At 41.0% G+C, this 20,252-nt stretch overlaps 2 long non-coding RNA genes across 2 annotated transcripts; both read right to left on the reverse strand.

Moving 5' to 3' along the window:
* Window positions 1–580: 580 nt before the first annotated feature.
* LOC134169633 (uncharacterized) lies at window positions 581–9,220 on the reverse strand. The gene is made up of 3 exons (XR_009966964.1): window positions 6,671–9,220; window positions 1,541–5,819; window positions 581–684 (listed from the first exon to the last, which is right to left on the reverse strand). It is a non-coding gene; the product is annotated as an uncharacterized LOC134169633 (long non-coding RNA).
* Window positions 9,221–9,650: 430 nt separating this feature from the next.
* LOC134169662 (uncharacterized) lies at window positions 9,651–10,863 on the reverse strand. Its single transcript, XR_009966983.1, has 2 exons — window positions 10,712–10,863; window positions 9,651–10,202 (listed from the first exon to the last, which is right to left on the reverse strand). It is a non-coding gene; the product is annotated as an uncharacterized LOC134169662 (long non-coding RNA).
* Window positions 10,864–20,252: the final 9,389 nt, after the last annotated feature.

Below are 20,252 nucleotides of genomic sequence, written 5' to 3' on the forward strand. Positions count from 1 at the left end.
TCTTTTCAGACCACAAGATCCACATGTGCTTTCTTTACATTCAGTTTTCCCCTTATTTTTCCATGCTGTGTCTTGAGTATTTATATTGCCTGTTGTTAGCAGAGGGCCACAAACAAAGTCAGGTTTTGGTTTTCCAGTCCCTTTCAGCCACCATGAGTGAAGCTGTGGAGGGGCACTGGAAGAAGCAGGTCCCAAAATCCGTCCTGTAAGTGCAGCAGTGCTGAATGTGCCAGCACCACGTAATTAATGTCAATCATCACTAAATAGACAGGAGTCAACTTTCAAAAGAGACCTGGAAGTAATTGCTTGTCAAATCTACCTTTTAGGCCATGCATTCGCTGATAGGTTTGTGTGAATCCTCATCTATGGTGGTATAAAAAGCATGCATGCTTTGTACAAACACAGCTAGTGGGTGCTACATTTAAGATTAAGAAAAACCATCTAAAGATGGAGCACGGCATCTACAAACAAAAAATAGGTATTTCTTTAAAAATAGATTAAAGCAACTTTTAATTTAGTTCAAAGGTTGAAATGAACCATTAACAAATCTAGGCTCATCTAAATACTGTTTGTCAAATATATATTTAATTGTTTTTGTTTCCATTTGGATTGTACTATGCACTTCCACAATGACTAGAGGTTGTCCTGAAGTGTCTGACTGTGGCAAAGGATATAATAGTATTCCTAAACTGAGAAGAGGAGGAGATTTATGGAGAAAAACAGATGTCAAAACCACCCAAAAGGCTGTTACAAAGAAGTATTAGTCAGTCCTCAAGTGGGAACCACTTTCTCTTGGCACAAAGAGAATGCAAAAGCAGGGGTATGGAGCAAGGTAGCAACAGGGCAACACATTACAAACATGAGCCTTAAAAAAAACCCTACTACATGAATACAGTTTGGTAGAACTCATCACATAAGAAATCACCATTTTGTTCTTCAGAACAGGAGCATCCCCCAGCTCTGCACAGGCAAGCTCACCCTCTCCCACTACTGCTCTCCCCTGCATACGGAGGGTTGTTGTACAGAGAACTGCTGGGGTGGGAATACAAGCCACTTCATTAATACCCCATCAGCTGTAAAAGGTATTTTAGAAACAGCTAATTAATAAACTTCTGATTCATGTAAGCAGGTACATGATGTTTGCAATTACTCTGTCTGCAGGTTCCAGACTGCAGCTCTAAGTATGTTTTCCAGAGTCCTTGAAAAATGTATTTTCTTTACAACTCTACTCATTATTTATTAATTGCTCTTACTCTGAATTCCAGATCACCACAATTTCCACACTGAGGAGTATAATTTTTCCCCTCTCTCTCTTATTAAAATGTAGTCAGGAACCTGAGTACGTACCTCCTGGCTTTTAGTTTTCACCCTTGGGCAGCAGGCATGGGGAGCCCATTTTGCTCCATGTTTGAGCCAATGAAAGGGCAGTAGAATATGAAAACTTCTGTGTCATAGATCCAGTTTAATTTCTAGACAACAGAAGTTCTTTCCAAGCCAGCAGCCCTCTACGTGACCAGGTTTCCCCCATAGAGGTACTTACTTGACCCCAGCAGAGAGATCCTCAAAGTCCTATGTATTTTCTCTTTGGAAACTTCTGCCAAGAAAGGTGGCTTTTCAGTTGAGATTATGAAATGCAAAGAGATCAAGACCTGGCAGTGCCTGACCATGCAGAGAAACTATTTTCTCAATGCAAACAGCACCTTCAACACCAAGACATTTTTCCTGCACGTACACAATTCCACAGACATTTCTGTCTGTGGTCCCAGTGCTGGTTAAGTGTCTGGCTGTGACTCCCTGACCCTTCCAACAGCTGTTGCCACAGCTACTTCGTCTGGTTTGCCATCACATCTGTATCAGTCAGGGACATGAAAATTTATCCTACTAACTGGCTCCACTATGAAAACTATTACCTGTGAATTCAGCTAATGGAAGCATTAAAAAAAACCTTTTTCCTAAGCATGTTTTGGACAGATGGCTTTTCCCTGTTTGTGAAAGGCTTGTTTTTTCAACACAAGCTGCCTGTCCACTGGGGAGGAGGTGGGGTAACATCTCCTAATTAACTCTGAATTGGCTGAAAGCACATTCTTTGACTAGAAGATATTGGATGTAGTTGTCTTACACAAAATTCAGACATAAAAAAGAAATCACCAAACAACTACTGCTCTGGTTAATGTCAGGAAAATTTGTATTCAAGAAAACACCAGAACTGGGGGCCTGATTCTTGCCCATTTTTCACCATCTTGAAAAGAAAAAGCTGAATAAAAGCTTCTCAGGAGTCCAGATCTGCTTCCTTAGCAGGTGAAGCACATATACCCAAAGCATAAAGTGGCAGTTCCTTCATGTTTCTGAGTTATGGATTAGAAAAATAGTCTCAGCAACACTGATCAATGGGAACTTCAAAGAGAAATGTGGACCATCCATTACATTTTCTCCCAATTACCATCCTTCTGCTGTGAATTGCATTTTATGTGCCTCATAGGCTTAAAAAAAAAAAAAGCAGAATTAAAAAAAGAAGCAGCTCATAAGAGAGTTTTACCTTTTATTGAATACAAATACCACAGAGCTAGTTAAGCTGGTTGTAAATTCTAACCTACTGGTGCAGGTGGGACTGGTTTGATGGTCTCTACAAACCCATGAGCTTTTTTTTCCACTTTATAGCCAAAGCAATTAAAGGAAAAAGGCATTAAAATATATTTTGGGGGTGACTCACCCTACAAAAGAAGTTTCATTGACTAAACATTTGAGAAACTCATTTAAGGGATTTAGTAGCTTTTGTCCAGCCCAGTTAGGCTTACCAATCTGCTAAAGCCTCCAAGATGGCTTTTTTTTTAGCTATCTGTGAAATGAAAGCACCAACTGGAAAACAAAAGTCACAAATGTCTCTCCAACTTGTTGTTCTTTTTCTGATCATTTTCTTTCGTTTTTGTTCACAACATAAGTTTTTCTTCACCCATTACTCATTTCCAGTAATTGAAAATAATTTACTTTATTTTGTTGGATGACTTCAGCTCTTCACCATGTTACTTCAATGTGATGGGCTCCTGGGACCTATTTTTGAGAAGAGAGGGGAACTGATTGCTCCCTTCTTCTCTCCATTGGAAACCACAGATGAGCATGATTCTGTTTTCTGCTCCTTAGGTTGTCTCTCCCTCTATAAGTTAACCCAAAAGTTTCACTAGAGAATCACACCTGAAGCCAGGAAAACACTGGAAAGCAGGAAAAATGCAGCATCACCTCCTGAGCTGTTGTTACTTTTTCATAGCTTTCGTTTTCATTTTTCTTTAACCTTCAGCCCATCGAGTGCCCAGCAGCTCCCATTGTTCCCAACTGCCCTGCTGGAGAGGGAGCATTTTCTGGCTGGTAATTTCCTCCTGCTTCAGAACAAGTCACACATTTGCTGGTCGGGAGGCAGAGGCTCTTAGCACTTCAGAAGCACTCTCAGCAGCAGCAGGACTTGGCCTTTAAACTCTTTGCTCCAGGTTGCAGAGGAGTTACGCAGACAAAAATAGCAAATTATCCCATGCTTTGTCTCAAACACTTGGTACACCAAGGTGAGATGTGTGATCAGAAGCATCTTCCTTTCTCCCACTGGAATTAACAGGGGCTGCTGCCTGCAACAAAAGGAGCACGTACCCCTTTGTGACTAGTCTGGTTTAACTACCAAGAGCACAGAATTAAATGATGTGATCTTTAAAGATCATTAACAAGTCCTTATCCTCATTTCAGTGTAACTATGAAATCACCTCTGTGGTTATCCAGAATTAGACATGGCTTTATTTTGCAAGGCACAGATAACAATAGATTATATTCAGGAAATCATGTAACAATTATCTCTAAAATTAGTCTGCACACAGGGGACTGGTGAGCTGGATGGAAAATTAGGTATTTTTTTTCTCCTACTCCAAATCCTGCCTCCTTAACCCACAGCACCTTGGTACCTCTCATGTCATCATTTATTTGCGCTACATTTTGTTCTCACACAGTTCCACATCTCGCAGCATACAAAGAGATCAAAAGCTCCCATATACTGTGTGAAGGTCATTCTAGAGAGATGGGCTTTGCAAATGCCAGGCACCAGTACTGATGTCAGAAAAAGCAGGGTTTATCCATTGTACCACACACCAGCCACCAAATCCTTTGGTAGTTTAGTTGACAGGCACACCCACCTACAGCCATCACTTGTGGCAGCCACAAAGTCTATGGCAACCTGGATGATTCAGCTAGGCTAAGACAAAGTGGACTTAGTTTCTCTTGTGTGGATGGATGCAATGTCCTACACTTAATGCCCTGTTTCTCAGCATTTCTCAAACTCTTATATATTGTGAAGCACAAAATTTCAAGCAAAACTGGATGTTCAGTGAATGCTCTGATTGTGCATCTTCATAGAGGTAAAAAAAGCAGATTCTTTTTAGCACCAACAGAAAGAACAGACGAATTACTGTAGCTGACCAATGTTTATGATTCAAAAATAATTCAATCTAAAAGAACAAACCTGCTCCTGGAGCTCCTGCAAGGTGGACTGTTTTACTCATGTGAAAAGCTGTATCACATCAACAGTGGCTGGGTTTGAATTGTACTTTGGCCAGTATTGAAGTAACATCTTTTCCTTTTAGTGACACATTCCCATGAAAAAGTCAAAGCACTAAGTGTGAGCATTTCTCAAAATTCAATGACTATGAGCATTATTCAATTAAAAAAAAATATTTTTTAAAAGAATAAGTTAGGTGCCAAAAATACAGCTGCTTTGTTAAGGTCTAGATTTGCTTTTAATGAAAACAGTAATATAGGTTTGCATTTGCAGCACCTGACACGGACTACACCATGTCTATTCTAGACCACACATACCCAGAATACAGATTTAAAGGTCTGGGCCCATCTAAGTGAAAGCAGTCTTTTTAACAGCATTACACAAACCTGACATTCACATACACTATCACATTAATGGCAAATTCACTTGAAAACTGCATCTTGGTTGGATGGCTGCTGATAGGGAAAGCACCTTTACATCCAGAGGTTAAGGGGTTTACTTGCGGAAATCAGAAGGAACGCAGGTTAATATTTCAAGCTGTATCAAGGGAGGTTATCTGTAGGCTTTTTAACAGGAAAGACTACAGCCTGAAATCTCACCATCAGGGTTTGCAGTGTCAGCATTTCTCACAGGCTGAGCCAGATGAGGTTCTGACCAGTACTCAAGACAGTAACCTCTCAGGAAAACTTCCAAGCACTGCTTTCACTGATTCAGCCATTTCTCAACCTTGAGTAAAAGGGCTATTATTCTTTGAAAGACCGTTATTTGGACAAATCAAGTGGGGCAATGCCAGGAGCCTAGCAGTGTCATGGCAGAGCAGGAAATACAGGCAGCCAAGGAAGGAACAGGACAGAGCCATTCAAAAGACAATATATCCAACAGCATCTGTGTAATGGATCTCTTTCAAGAAGAGAACACTGATTTGGTCATTTAGTTATTTACATTCTACCATCCCAAGTCCTTTTTGATATTTTTTTCATTGCACAAAGCATTTTTCTGCTCATTCCAAAATACTCTTTATATGGAAACCGCTGATGAAGCACCACAAAGGTAATTGCATTTCAGCAGGTCTGAACCAGCCCCTGCACACATACAGTCTATGCCTATGTCTTCTACTCCTGAGCCACTGCCAGCAAATAAGAAAGAGGGGGGAGCATGTTGGACCAGTCCTCCCTTGTTTTCTGAAGGTACAGGAGCCTCTGAGGATGTCTGTGATTTATAACCTACCTGCGCTACCAGAGTGCCTGAAGCTCCAGCCATAGGCTGTTGCTTATGGGGAGGTTCTGTGGCTCTGTAGGCACAACCAAAGAACGCCAAGCCTTCAACATCTAATCATAATGAAAGGAGGCAAAGCTCAGCTTTAAAGCCAGAAAATAGAGCAACCTTCTCCGTGATGTTCAGGAAACCAGCAGACATCCTTTTACTAAGCTGCGCTGAGACTTTGTGCTGATCGTGGTACTGTGAGGGGCTGTTGCACATGAAGTCTCTGAACACTTCCCTAAACCAAAGATGTTCTTTTGTAATTCTCAGCTGGGAAAATCCTCTCCTGCTGGGCTCCTGGCTGCTTTTCACCTCAAATAAGCTTCACATAAACAGATTTAACTGACACTTGTCTTTACCTTGACAGGCAGATGTGTATCAAACAGTGGGTTAAAAAATTGTTTTGGGGGCAATTAGTCAGCAAGAATCACTACGTTGAGAGCTCTTACCACTGGAAAAAAAATTCAGATATTTTAATTTCAGCCCTGTTAACACTCTAAATATGACAAAGGGCTGCAAAGAACCTGGGTTCCTTGTCACCATACACATCCCCTGTGGCTCTCGCAGTATAATAAGGCCATTGCGGGTTTGTGACACATGCCATTTTCTCTCTGTTTCGGTATATATGCTAAACAGCATGAGTCCACACAAGCCAATTTTTTTATCTGTCAATTGCCATAATAGATCCCAGGTTTGGGCATTTTCTAAGGGAAAACTTAGGTTGTCAAGGAAATAAATGTTTATTTCCTTGGAAATAAATGTACAGAACAGTGGGCTTATCACTGGAGTAAATCAGATGATGTCTGGGGAGGAGGGCGGGGGAAAAGCAGTGGAAGTTATTTACAACCATAGCAATTTAACAGCTACTTCTTACCCCAGTACCTGAGAAAGCCCTTCTTGCACAAGTCTCCCTGGGAGCTCAGCTTGCCTGAGGAGCCATGGAAGGAGAACCAACAGTATGAGGACCTGGAAGAGGACAAGGCTGTTGCTGCCGGTGGACAGCCTGGCCCATCATACCAGATACACAGGGCTGGAGGTGAGGACAGACTGGAGACCTGCTGTCTTTACCTGGGTGTTCTTCACAACTTGCAGGGGCAAACTAGGGAGCTGCTGGGATATGATTTTAGAAGTTCACAGTGCAGATGATCAGCAGGACTGGGCTTTTGGTCACCTTAAACTGCCTCTTATTAAGAAGATCTAATTGCAGAGCAAAGAGTACTCATTTCCCAAATCCCAGGCTAATACCATGCAGTCATATCATTGGCTTTGGTCTTTAATCATTCCAGATACCCAACTCCCACTGATGTCAGCATAGGTTTTGCATTCTTGACAAATCAGCATCTTTTTTACAGCAAAATCACATGCTCAGCTTTAGTGGCAACTGGGTGGCAAAAACACAGTGAAAATTCCCAGACAAGTCTCCTTTTTGACCTGACTTAAAAATGCAGTAAATAGCACTAAGCAGAGATATAAGAAAATGCTGTAGGACTGCACAGCAGCAAATGCTGTACTTGCTTTTGAGATACTGTGCACACACAATGTCTTTGTGTCCACACATACATGTATAAAAATGCACTTTTAAAAAATGAAGATTCATGTATGGACTGAAACCAAAGTTTCCATCTTGCAATCCTACATACAAACACAGGGGTATTGACTTTGGGTGATGAACATTGAAGAGGAAATGTTTACATTCATGCATCTTCTACTGAACTAGTTTTAAAACATCTGGTTTAGCTCTGACCATGGAATACTGGCTCTGTGGAAGTAAAAACAGTTTACAGTGTAGTGGCCTATAATCTGCTTGGGTGTGCTCTTGGATAAAATAAGGTTATCTGAGGTAATACTATCTTGCTAGCTCCCAAACCAACTCCAAAGAAAGAGAATGAGCATCAATTTAATTAAGGTTATGAAGTTACCTTGCACTGCCTGGCTTTCACTGCAGAAAAGACGTAGTTCTCACAGGTCAGTTGATAGATGGGATCCTTCAGGCAATTTGCTCATGCATCCATAGCCCAACTTTTCCTTTTTTGAAGTGATACCAAGTGTGACCTGCGATGACTTCAGTGTCTTCCTGCTGCTGCCTTTCAGGTGCAGGGTGCCATCAAACAGAGCAAGGAAAAGGATGCTCTGCTCCATTTTTCTCCCTGCAGAAGCCATAAAGATACTGGCATCTCCTTACAATGCCACCCTCAGGCATGCGAGGGTCATCTGGGACACCAGAGCATCAGGAAGCAGTACATGGGCAAGGCCACAGAACTGGCAACGCCTCAGGAGAGCAGTAAATAGTTTTTCCCTTCTAAATTTTTATACTTGCTAAGATATAACCTGAATAACAAAATACTTTTTTCTAAAAATAAAAATCAGAAAACATCACAAAATATTCATGTTTCTATCAAATTTTTGAAGCACTGAAAACCTCTTAACTTAGGATTCAGTTTTCCCCCTGCAGTTTCTCAGCCCTGGTAGAAGCCATAGTTATTTGAGTCTGGAACACAGATATTCCTATATTTATTATCGCTATGACAATGATTATGTAGCCCATTGAGATCGAGTGGTGTGATTTAGTGTTCTGAAGGCATTTGTCATGTTTGATGAATGCATTTGGTGATTCAGGGCTATGAAAATGCGGTACTTCCAGCTGGTGAGAGATAAAGGATGCTATCAGATACACAGAGTTATGGCAGTGGCTATATAAGGTTACACAAATTTTATTTGTTTCTCAATTAGAGTTCTAGAGGAAGATGGGAAGGAAGATATGCTTTATCTGGCTCTCCAGAGTGGAGCTAGACAGGTTGCTTAGATATTTCTAAAGCTGTGACAAAACTGTCTTGGGAACTAACTACTATTTTCCCTTTCTTGTGTTCCTGGTCTCTTGCCTGTCATTGCTTACCTGCACAGAAAATGCACATGCAGGCATGCTCAGGGAGACCTCAAGAGTATCTCCAAGTTACACCAGCATTCATGATTCTAGAGAGAGTCACAGAAATACTTCATTCTTGCATTTGCCTGCTGTAGAGAACACTAAGGTTTGGTACAATGCCAACTGGAGTCAATGGGAAACTGCCATTAGACTGGGTCCAAATTGCAGGCATTTTCCCAGACAAATTGAGCCAAAAGAGCCTCAGAAATTTCAGCCATAACCAGACAGTGTCCAATAATTTATGTCTCACTTTTAAAGTTCACAGATATAAACAGGTTCTTACGAAAACAAGAGATTTTGAAGTATGTTTTATATTGCATCTTTGTAAACAAATCATCTCACTCTGTACAGCACAGGGACATCCCCTTTCAAACACAGGATGCCAGAGAAAGCACCTGAAATCCTATCTTATTTTTTTACTATCACTGAGTCACTGCTGGCTTTCAGAGAATGGAGATGCCTTCACCAAATGTGGTGAAGCGGCACAATGTAGAGGGCATCAACAGCTCACAAGTGCCATTACCACCTCTGATAGAGCCATCTCCAGTTTCCTGAAAGCTGTTATTGCTACAGTAATAACTGGTAAAGGCCATAAAGAAACATATGTCTTTCCTGATGCTCTTCTACCAGGTCTTTGTTCTGCAGTAAGTTACAGTAATTCAGTAGGAAATGTCCCAAGTGTGAGTCTGAGAATGGCGATCTCCATGGATTTCAGAATAATCTCTATATCCAACTCTGTGCATCTGTATGTGGGCAGGGGGGGCTGCAGTGGTCATGTAATAGGATAAAGGTAATATGGAAGACCTATAGCCACAGGCAGCAGCCCTCCGTGAGACCCCACGTTGTCACTACCACCAGCATTTTCTGATAAAGCCATATGGTGTGGCAGTGGTATGATCTGGAAACATAGCACTTAATTCTACAGTATCTTCTACAGTATCCTGCTGCCTCACAGCCCACAGATCTGACAGGTGCTTAAACCAGAGGCTCTGCTTTCAGAAGAAACCCTCACCTGAAATTATCTAACACACTAGAGATGCCACATTGTGTTTTTCAGAAACTGGCTTGTAAAAACTGCCACATTCCTACCAAATGTCTAGTTAGCTCACTGCACTGCACCTGCCCCAATTCCCCTTCACAGTTTCCATAGCGCGGTGTTCATCACCCCCTGCTCTAAACAGTTTTCTTGCTGAGTTATGTGCTTTCCAGACTGGAAGAAGCTGACTTGAGTAGTGAATGGACTACATTTCAGTCTGACAAATTCACAAATCCAGTAGGGATCCCATCAGTTACCAAGTGTTATCTGACTACAAGCTGTCACTCCACTGAATTCAATGTGGCCATTTGTGGAGCAAGGTGTTACCAGTGTGCAAGAGCTGGTCACCAAACATGAGACGTTTAATGCAATGTTTAGCTTAATTATGCTCCAACCTTTTCTTCATTTTGACTGACAACAGCCAGAACATTTCCATTCAGAGTTTGCTGAAGTTTCTGTTAGAAGAGGATACGTTTGTCATGCTAAAATAGGAGATTTATATGCAGCCATACATTTATTGAAAGCTTGTCAAGAAGTATTATGTGTCCAAGCAAGTCCATTTGTTTTTCAGCATATTATAAGCTCCAACGTCCACGTATAAGATCCACTGAGAAATAATGTCCACTGAAATCTGTCCCAAACAGGTAACTACTTCTGATCTAGGATCTCCATCATATCAATCATTTTTGTAAAAACTTAGTAAAGTTGAGCTAACACAATGAATTCCTCCTTGAAAAAAAGGTGCTAAAAAGTACTTGGCTTTCTCCTTCCCTATTATTATTATTATTTCCGTTGACTTCTGTTTTGGTAAATGTTATGCGTATGTTGAGTCATAAACTACTGAGCTTTAAAATGTTCAAGTGTATCCCTTTTAAAATTCCTCCTGATTTCAGTATTTTCCCTGAAAAGTGCATTTAGCTTGCAGGGCTGTGTTTCTAAACAGATGAACGATAAACCCACCTACCTCTCCATAATTAAAGCCACTGGATGGTGGAGGCTAAATCATGCCCATCTGAGCTCTGTTTTGTGGAACAGTATTTTCTACAGGAGTAGCTCCATGAGGTCCATGGGACATACACCTCGCTGGAAGTAAAGGTGAAGAATCTGACCTGGAAGAAACACAAATTGTTTGTAGTGTACATACTAGCCCTTTTCTCAGTATAAATTTCATTCACATGCAGTAACTGCATCAACACACTGTTCTGCTGTTCTTCGGCATGGGGCTGAAGGGGTACCTCTTTAACTCTTAGGTGTGTCTTCTGTTGCAGAATCCTCACCAACACTTTCAAAACAGCTTTTCAAAGCTATTTTGTTTATGTATATGGCTTTGAGAGCCTTGAAACTGGGGTCTCCTCAGGTGAAGGAGAAACAGTTACTGTAGTTGAATAAGGTTTGAAAACACCATGCAAACAAAACCCAGGTTAGAGGTTGTTTAAGGCAAAATTAGATGGGAAACTGAGGATACCATTGCTTCAAGAGCAGATGATGAACAATGGATATTCATAAGTAAATTCTGATGTGCCAGTGCTAGTCTGTTTTCTAAAATATCTATATTTCAGAAAAGTCTGAAAAGTCTCTTTATTTCAGATGGAAATACTCCATGTTAATTAGTACTTCATTTCACCTTATGTTATTTAGAGTTTCCAAAGCAAATATATTCCATTCCTATTCAGTAAAAGCAAACCCATGTTCTACTGCTGCTATTAGCTAAGCTTTAACTGAACCTGAAGCTCAGCTTTCACTTAACAAAACCAGTTTAGCTGTATTAGAGCATCAATCCATATAGTAGTACTTACGAGGAATAAATTGATTTTCTCATTGCTCTATGTTGGCTAAAAAATATTCGATTATGTATTTAGTTGCTAATGGAAACTCATTAGTAGATTTTCATTTCATGCTTGTTTGCACCTGCAATCCATTTCTTCTTGTCCAAAGGACTGTTTCATTTAGGTTGCATGCTATAAATTTTCTTGCATATAAACTGATAAGCATCAGCCAGAATTCGGGATACGTGGTCTGAAATAGCTCAGGGCCATCATTTTTACAACAGCATCATTAAAGCAACAGATCTCTGGTTATTCATTGTCACTCATTACTGTGCATATTGATGTTCTAACTTGCCTCTTTGTTTACTCGCTAATTTTGTTATCTTTCCTAGTGACAGTCCCTTGTCACCTCTCTCTTTGCTCTTCCCTTACATTCCCGGGAGCCCCAGTACGCTCCTGTTTACCTTTTTTAAACCAAAGATGGGACATGCCTAACTTTGGGCACTGAGTCTGGATGACAGACTGTGGAGGGCAGGAGCAAGGGAACCATCCCCCTGGTGCAGGTCAGGGTGCCTCATTAAGACCAGGCAGGTCACCCCACCATTTCACCCTTGAGCTACCATCACAGCTTCAAGCTACATAATTTTATGTGGGACCTAACTTCTCTCTCAGAGGCAAACCTCCAGCTCTGCTTGGCAACTCTATCACTTAAATCACAGGAACATTTTCAAACTATGAACGGCAGTGAGTGCTCAGTACTGTGCATACACCCAGTTTTTGAATGTATTGCTTTGTATTTTGGCCACAATTAAACCAGAATGCTAAGCTCTTTTTGAACAGTAGGCTGCATTTGAGGGTTGAGACAGACACTGATTGAAGACTGACACAAAAAATCAGTCCCTTTAGCAGGCTCACAGAGCATTAATGACAATGCAGTCATGTTTTTAGCAGTTCCTGATTTTTAAATTACCAACTACACTACATTTAACCTAGTTTAGCTGCACTTAACTTGCTTTGATTCATGCTACATGTGGCTGTTATTCTGCACCCACAGTTTGAAAATCAAGTGGAAGTAACTCTTTCAATAGCAGGAGTTTATTTTGATTTTGTTTATGCCCATTATAACTTCAGTAATCCTGACTTGAGCATAACTTGGGCAGAGCAGCAGGGCTGGGACAGAGGTCTGCATCTTAGCCACATTTTTGTGTGAGTTGGTGGGCCTGCAAGGGACAAGAAAGTGTCACCAGTCCCACCAGGGCTCAGCCTCACCAAAACTTTCTGTGGATAAAGGACACCAGCATTGTATCAGTGGAATAGCTTCGTAATTATCACAGTAAACATCTGTGGTGTTCAATAAAATATGCTCAGTGGTGTATGAGACTTGTTTTATTTGGAGGGATATGCTGTTAGCTGTGTTGGAATAATACTATATTCTAACCCAGCCAAATCCAACCACTGTGCCATCTCGTCAATATTAGTATTATTTTTAAAGCTATAGCTCAACTATACTTTTAACTGCATGTCCTGTTAATATGCTCAAAGGATCGTATTTTTGCACTTAAAGCACTAGGTAAGAAAATGAGCCTAATGATATCTGCTGAGAACCACTGCAGTTCTGGTATTTAGAGGTGCACCAGAGGAAGCCCTCTGTGCAGATCCACAGGACAGACTTCCTCTGGAGGGACAACCATCAAGCCAAAACTGCTCTGCCCCACGGTGGTCCCTTACCTCTTGTCCCCAAGACCTCCTCGTCCTCAGCAGCACTGAAACAGCAACATAGCCTTGGCACAGGTGCCGTCTCCCAGTTTCTCATGTGGACAACGTTGAGATGTGATAGGCTTTTCAGTGGGTGTGAATGGGACGCAATCCTTTTTTAGGAGATTTCTTTAAAGCAGCTTCAAGTAGTGACAATGTTAAAAAGCAAGGCACTTACCCATGGACTGCTTGTTTTGTGATGGTAGGGCCATATCTCGTTATGATTTTCCCAACTATAGGGAGCACAACATCTTTCTACTCCAGCTTCCCAAAGTGTTATACTGTTGTGATCTCCCAGGTAATGCAGCACAAGGAAACAGTTCTAGGTGAAGGAGGAGCATGCAGCTTACCCTGCTAAAACCAAGGCTTGCTTCCACCTCCTGTTCAGTAACACTATTAATTTTAGACTTACCACTGTCTTCCTTCTTGCTTTTTTATCTCCCTTTGTTCTTGCTCACAGGAGACAGAAAACATAGCTACACCTCAGCTAGACCTCACAAGTTAAAAAATGGAGTAGTCATCCCTACTTAACCATCCAATATTCCTTCAAGCATTTCCAGCTGTCACGGACCACTGTGAGCTGCACCACTGAATGCTGATGTAAAGTCTCCTGCTGGTAGAACCTAGAGGTAAGAAGTCCAGAGATTAGTGGTGTAGGAGTAGCAAATGACCGTAATTTTCACATTGCAAGTTGCTCGGTATTCTATTTTGGAGTCTTGAATTAAAAAAAAAACAGCACATCCTGGTTAGTGAAACAGAATCTGATCATAATAATTGTCACATTTTGTTTTCATATAAAACATGAAAAACTTATTCAACTTCAGCAGAAGTATTTTGAATTGATCCAAGTATGAGAACTGAATCTATTAGTGCTGTGTACTAATACAGCCCACACACAGAAAAAATACATTTGCTGTAAAAATATCTATTTATCAACCAGCTTAACCCACTGAGGGCCTGTCTGTATTCCCCACCACAGTAACTGAGAACAGGAGCAGGTTCTGAATGTGCTTGTTAAGTGGTCATGATCAATACAAATCTACTTTTCAATTAAGTAGAAGATACTGGGTGTATCGCCTCCAGGCCAGAACAGTTTTAAGTAAAACTAGATTCCAGAATATAAAGTTGAGTTGGTTTTGTTCTGTCTTTTAAATGAGCTTTACCAGCATGCAACTCCAATCCTTGTGAACTCTGAAGATTAAATTTCCTTGCAGTAATGACCACTAGGAATTAGTGAAACGTTAATCTTCCCACCTGCTGTGTATGATTATACATGAGTCTAATCAACCTGATTACAAAAGAAAGCAATTTATGCTTTTACAGAAATTCTTCACTGTTGTCTGCTTTAGTTTTTCCCAAGAAACTGTAAAATTCCTCACCCTATATTTTTAAGCAAAAATAATGATTAAATTAAAAATGTGTAAAGAAAAGCAATGGAGGCTGATAGTAATTGCTTTACAACAGATACAGTAATTGATGTTCTGAGGATTTATTTCAAAGCACAGAAGTCAAATTACAAACCTAGCTTTATCTGGATTTGTGTTGCTTTGATGAAGTCACTGCATCTTTGTCTTGATTTTCAGCTAAACCGTTCTTAATGAGAATGCTAATAATTACAGTAGGACTAAATTGTTTTAGGGACACAAGAGGATGAAAGACAGATTTTGATTTCATTTAAAGCTACAGGCACAAATGTGACACCCTTCTGCTGTCAACCCGAAACATGCTGGATGGGAAAAGGCAGAAATGCACCAGAAGAATTCATTGAAGCAGCTACTTAAATGCATTGAAGGCAGATGCTAAAGTCATTCTGAAAAGCTGTATCTGATTGTATTTCTTGTGTAAAATATTTGAGCCCACATGTACTGCCAAAAAAAGGAAAAAGTTAAGGCTGGGTCCACATGCCTTGTGAGCTGGCACTGCAGTACAAAGATGTTTTCCAAGTCAGGAATCTAGGAAAATCAGAGTTGGGGTAGAGAAATTTGAAAATACAAGGAATATAGAGCAAGCCACAGCAGAAGGCTATGATACTTTATTCATCAGTCAAACCCACAGTTTTCTTCTCAGGAGCCACAAACCCCAGAATATCTCAACTTCATCCTCAGCCCAGCTGCAGTCATCTCCACACTTGCACACTGTGCATGGAAACATTGAAATCCCTGGACTGAGAATCATCATATCGAATCATCTGATTCAGTATATTACTGCTAGTTATCTGAAACCATCCAGGACCTGATGAGCATTATACTGCAGGCAAGCTTAATATACCCAGAGAAATATGATGCCAATTATGAAACCAGTGTTTCTCAGCACTTTGTATGCAAAGAGCAGAAGATAATCGGGGATCTCCATGGTGACAGTGTTAAGGTAGCTGGGTTACCTGAATGATAATATTCATCCTTGTATCTGATCTTCATGGGTTTTTCACTTTTCATCTTTACTGCTGAACATATAAGGTTTCTAATGGAGAAGAACTGATAAATACTCTAGTATTCCTTAGAGGAAAAGCAAATCTTTCCTTGTATATACTCCTGCAACTTAATTTGCCTTAACAATTTTTGCAGGGAGAGCTGCTCATGGTATGGAATTTGCCTTCTATGCACAAACAGCCAGCTTTAAATTGGACTAGAGAAATGACAGAAAACACCTTGCTAAAGCATATTTCCAAAAACTAAAAGAAAGTCCCTTCCCCCTGCCCAGAGGCAATCCCAGCTCCCCCACACCACTGAATTTTCCCAGCCCTGCTTTTCCCCATGCAGAAGCTCCAGTAAAGGGCCCACAGATAACCTCTGATCTTCTTGATTTCTGTTTATTGCTCTCACAATGGCATAGAAAATATGTCAGAAAATTAATGTGCATTGAAACTGGGGCTTTCAGAATTTGTAAGACCCTCCTCCAGTTTGGAGAAAAATTGTACTGATATCTCAAAACAATCTATCACTCTGAGGCAGAATTGACTTTCATTGATTCCAGGGAGGTGTGCCATGGTCACGATGGTAATGAAAGCCAGTGTTTCCTGAACTGTGAAGCGGCTGCTGCCTTTCTCTCCTCCTTGTGCTCCTCCACTGTGCACTTATTAGAAAAGCTGAACATTTTTCTGTTTGGCTCATTAAAATCTTCAATATCTTAAACAATCTGGTTTCACTCACACTTTGGGATGTACAGGAATATCCCTGGAAGATGAACCACAAGTCTGTGAAAGGAGTCTCAGAGGTGGGAGGTGAGACCAACATCCTGACTTGAGCATCCATCACCCTCAGCAGTGTGAGACACGTGTTGTGCGGCAAAGCAGCAATAATATGTAATTTCCAATTGCCTTTATCAGCTGTAAAACTGCTCTGGAAACACTCTCCAAGCCCCTCCTGAGAGCAGAGGGAGGACACAGAAGAGTGGCCTGTTCTGCTGCTTACATCCTTTGTGGGTGGTGGGACTGAGCTGGCAGGACTGCTCCAGACTGGCCACCACAGGCTGCTTGCTCCCTGAGATTTTAATGGGACAAGGCTTCATTAAAATTGTTTTAATTCCTGGTGCTTGGTGCAGCTGGTAAGAAGGACGCTGCCCCAGCTGCGTATTGCTATTCACAACTGTCACTCTTGGCAGCACACGGCTTCACAGGGAGCAGAGAACAAAAGTGAGGACCAATTGCTGTGCAATCACCCAATTAACTCCTGCATTTGGTTTTTAATCTACTTCTGCTTACTGGAGAAATAAATATAATAGATCATTAATGCTGATGTCCATAACACTATGCCGTCACCTTCTCCCCCTCTTTACCCTGACATGTTATCTAACACCTGGTAGAAGATTTAAAGGGATTTTCTTCACTTCACTTCATATAATAGTGCTAAGTTTAGCTTTCGTAGGTAACAATTCCTGTTTAATAAAGAGGTATGTTTAGAATCTCAGGGGCACACTCTCTGCTCATTTGAAACAAATGAGGATTATGTAAGGAGGAACATGAGCTACAAATAGGATTCATAAAATTAATTTGCTCTAAGCTGCAGCTGAGCAGAGATGAGACATCAAAAGTGACGAGTGGCCAAAGTGTGTCTGTTCCACTTGGACAGTCCTGAGGACTGCCAGGGCCAGGCCACTGCCCAAGTGGAAGCACTCCTGCAGACTCTTGCACCAGCTCTGTTGAATCTGGCTCTCCCATGACTGCACTGGCACCACTGCTGCAGTCCCAAAGACTCTTCAAGAGCTCCAAGTTCTCTCAATGTTTTCATTTGTGTGGTGCCATGAGTTCTGCCTCACAAGAGCACTATGGATGCTGCAACAAAGCCTGGGGCAGCACGTGGAGGTTTTGCATACTGCAGAGTACCTCTGTGACACTTCTAATGAATCCAAAAATTACAGCACATGCTTGAACATCCAAATCAAGTGAAAAACAAAAAACAAAACCCCTACACTTTATTCTTTGGCTACAATTGTCAGTCCAGTTGCCAGAATTCCTCCACAAAGATCTATGGCTGCACGTGCTGTGCTCCCTCTGCTTGAGTCATTTGTTGGACTAGAAACAACAATATTCTATATATTGATTATATCAAATATCATGCTGCTAAATCCATCTGAGGAAATTTCTGGGATTCCTTGCAGGAGCCTGTCTGCTACCCACTCCCAGAACACAACAGCCCCGAGACATGACCAGGAGCAGCACAGCTATGCAGCCTCTCTGCATTTAGCGAGCAACAGCTCATTGCCGGGAGGACCAGTGACAGCTGCCATGCTTTAATGAGTTAATGTAAAACCTTTAGCTAAATCTCCTTAATTGCATTTTAAAGCACATATCTATATATATATATATATATATATATAAAAATCTTCTAAAACAGCTTCCACACTTTCTACCATTCCAGAGCTCTCTTTAGTTACAAAAAGCTGAGATACATGTGCTAAATTCTGCCGAGATGTGGATCCCACTGATTCGCACCACAAGGCCCAACCTGAGTTAGGCTCCCAGTATCTTTTTAACAAGAAAAAGTTACAAAAACTTCAGACTAAACAGTGACATGTAAATAGGAAATAAGTAAAAGGCCTCGAGAAAACACTAAATAAGATGGAGCCCTGCTCCTGGATTTGCACAGGAGTACGATCCACATCTGTGCACTGCCACAGCCAGCCTCTGTGCATCTCTCTCTGTAGCTCTGAAGAGGCATCCCTGGACAGGATCCCACTAGCTTCCCTGGATGCGCGCCCTGAGCATCTCAGCTGAAATCCATAGAGTTTGCACACAGAGACTCTGTAATCAGCCAGAAATTAAAATAAATGGAAGTAAAACTTCTCTTGCACTTAATCAATAACAGTAATATTACTGTGAGTATAAAGACTGAAAATGACAAAATCTTTTTCTCTCTCCTTTCTCTGAAGACTCTACCTGCTAAGCAAGGCTGTAGTTCATTAACAGCTACTGAAACTACCCCTAATTTCTCACCTGTGCGTTATGCACTATAATTGACATTTTAGTCAACAGTATAATCAGCCAGGACGAAACGCAGTTTGTGATAATGTTCTTGGGTAATGAACGTACCAAATTGGTTACTAATGAAACAGGCAAAAAGCAGCATGACCATTTCTGTACTCCTGACACAGTCCTTTGGCCATTCTTGCCACTCTTGACAGCTCATGAGGGAAGCTGAGGTTACTCTTCTTTAAGTTAAAATAACTTTCATCCACATCAAACAAGCCCCTTCATGTAACAACGGCGGTTTTCAATACATAGTAAATACCAAGTTGAATATACCTATTACTCCCTTCCAGGTAAACACCTACCTGGATGCCACCAGGACCAAGGACTAGCATGAAAAGGGCTCTCTGAAGAGCCACCATGAAAACAAAAAAGTCTTGTGTGGCCAGAAGTGAGGATCCATGGACTGACAGCATAAACATTGCTGTGGTTGTGTCCATAAGCCCTGGCATCTGAATCATTACTGCTCATCACAGTAACCTGTGTTTTTAATTCTCTAACAGCAACAGATGACTACTGAGTAAGAGCTGCCTGGGACAAGTCCTCCATCAACTGAAACTCCTCTCACATCAATGTTTCAGGGCTGCCCCCTTATTCCTACTCGGTACATGGTGCTTTAAACTGCTTGGAAGTGTCACTAGAGGACCACCCAGTCTTTTGGGGTTCTATATTGTTGTTCACACCCCAATATAGGAGCAGTAGTCATCAGGCTGACATTACGTTTTTCAAAAAATAGGATGTACACATGTTTTTTAGATTATCCCACAGAAAGAGCAAAGACTAAAATATCCCTCAAAATTTCACAGTCTGAGAGTCTTACAGCTATTCAGACATGGTTTCTATTTAAAGAAAATTAAACCTTTCACTATTGATAATGTACTATTATCAGGTATCACCTGCTCCTCTGTGGAACCCCACATACACACCAGAAGTAATTGAGAAAGTAGCTGTTGACAGATCGCTGTGTATGGGGGATCACAGACACCACTGTCATTTGTGTAGGAAAAGGGAAGCTAGAGTTGTGACAAACCAGTGTGGCTCTGACTTCTGCTGCTCTGCTCCCTGGCTGCGGGTATCACGCTGTCACTCCTATTTTGTGCAACTTAGCTCCTAGTTGTCAAAACAGGCATTTACTTAAGTACCTGCTGTAATAAAATTAGTCAAAATCATAAATTCCCCTGTGGCATTGGAAATATTTTCGTATCTAAATTTTTCAGTCTTAGTGCAAATATATTACTTTTTGGCAGACACTGCAAAAGATAAATGGAATGCTGTTGTGGTGCTTTATAGAATGCCATATCTAGAAAAAAAAGCTACATATACGTATGTGTCAGTGTAAATACACATCATTTAACACTTAAGTAATAAAAATTGGAACATTTTCAAATCTTGCAAAACATCTGACCTTTTCCCTGAGGCACTGAAATCTTGTCACGCAGCTCACCACCAATGACCATCTCACTACCATTTCTGAACCCTAGACTTAAAGGAAAAGAAATAAAAATCATTATTTTTTAAGG

This window comes from Pezoporus occidentalis, unplaced genomic scaffold, assembly GCF_034315485.1.
Source record: "Pezoporus occidentalis ecotype Australia unplaced genomic scaffold, CSIRO_AGI_Poc_V1 ctg35, whole genome shotgun sequence".
Lineage (NCBI taxonomy): Eukaryota > Metazoa > Chordata > Aves > Psittaciformes > Psittacidae > Pezoporus > Pezoporus occidentalis.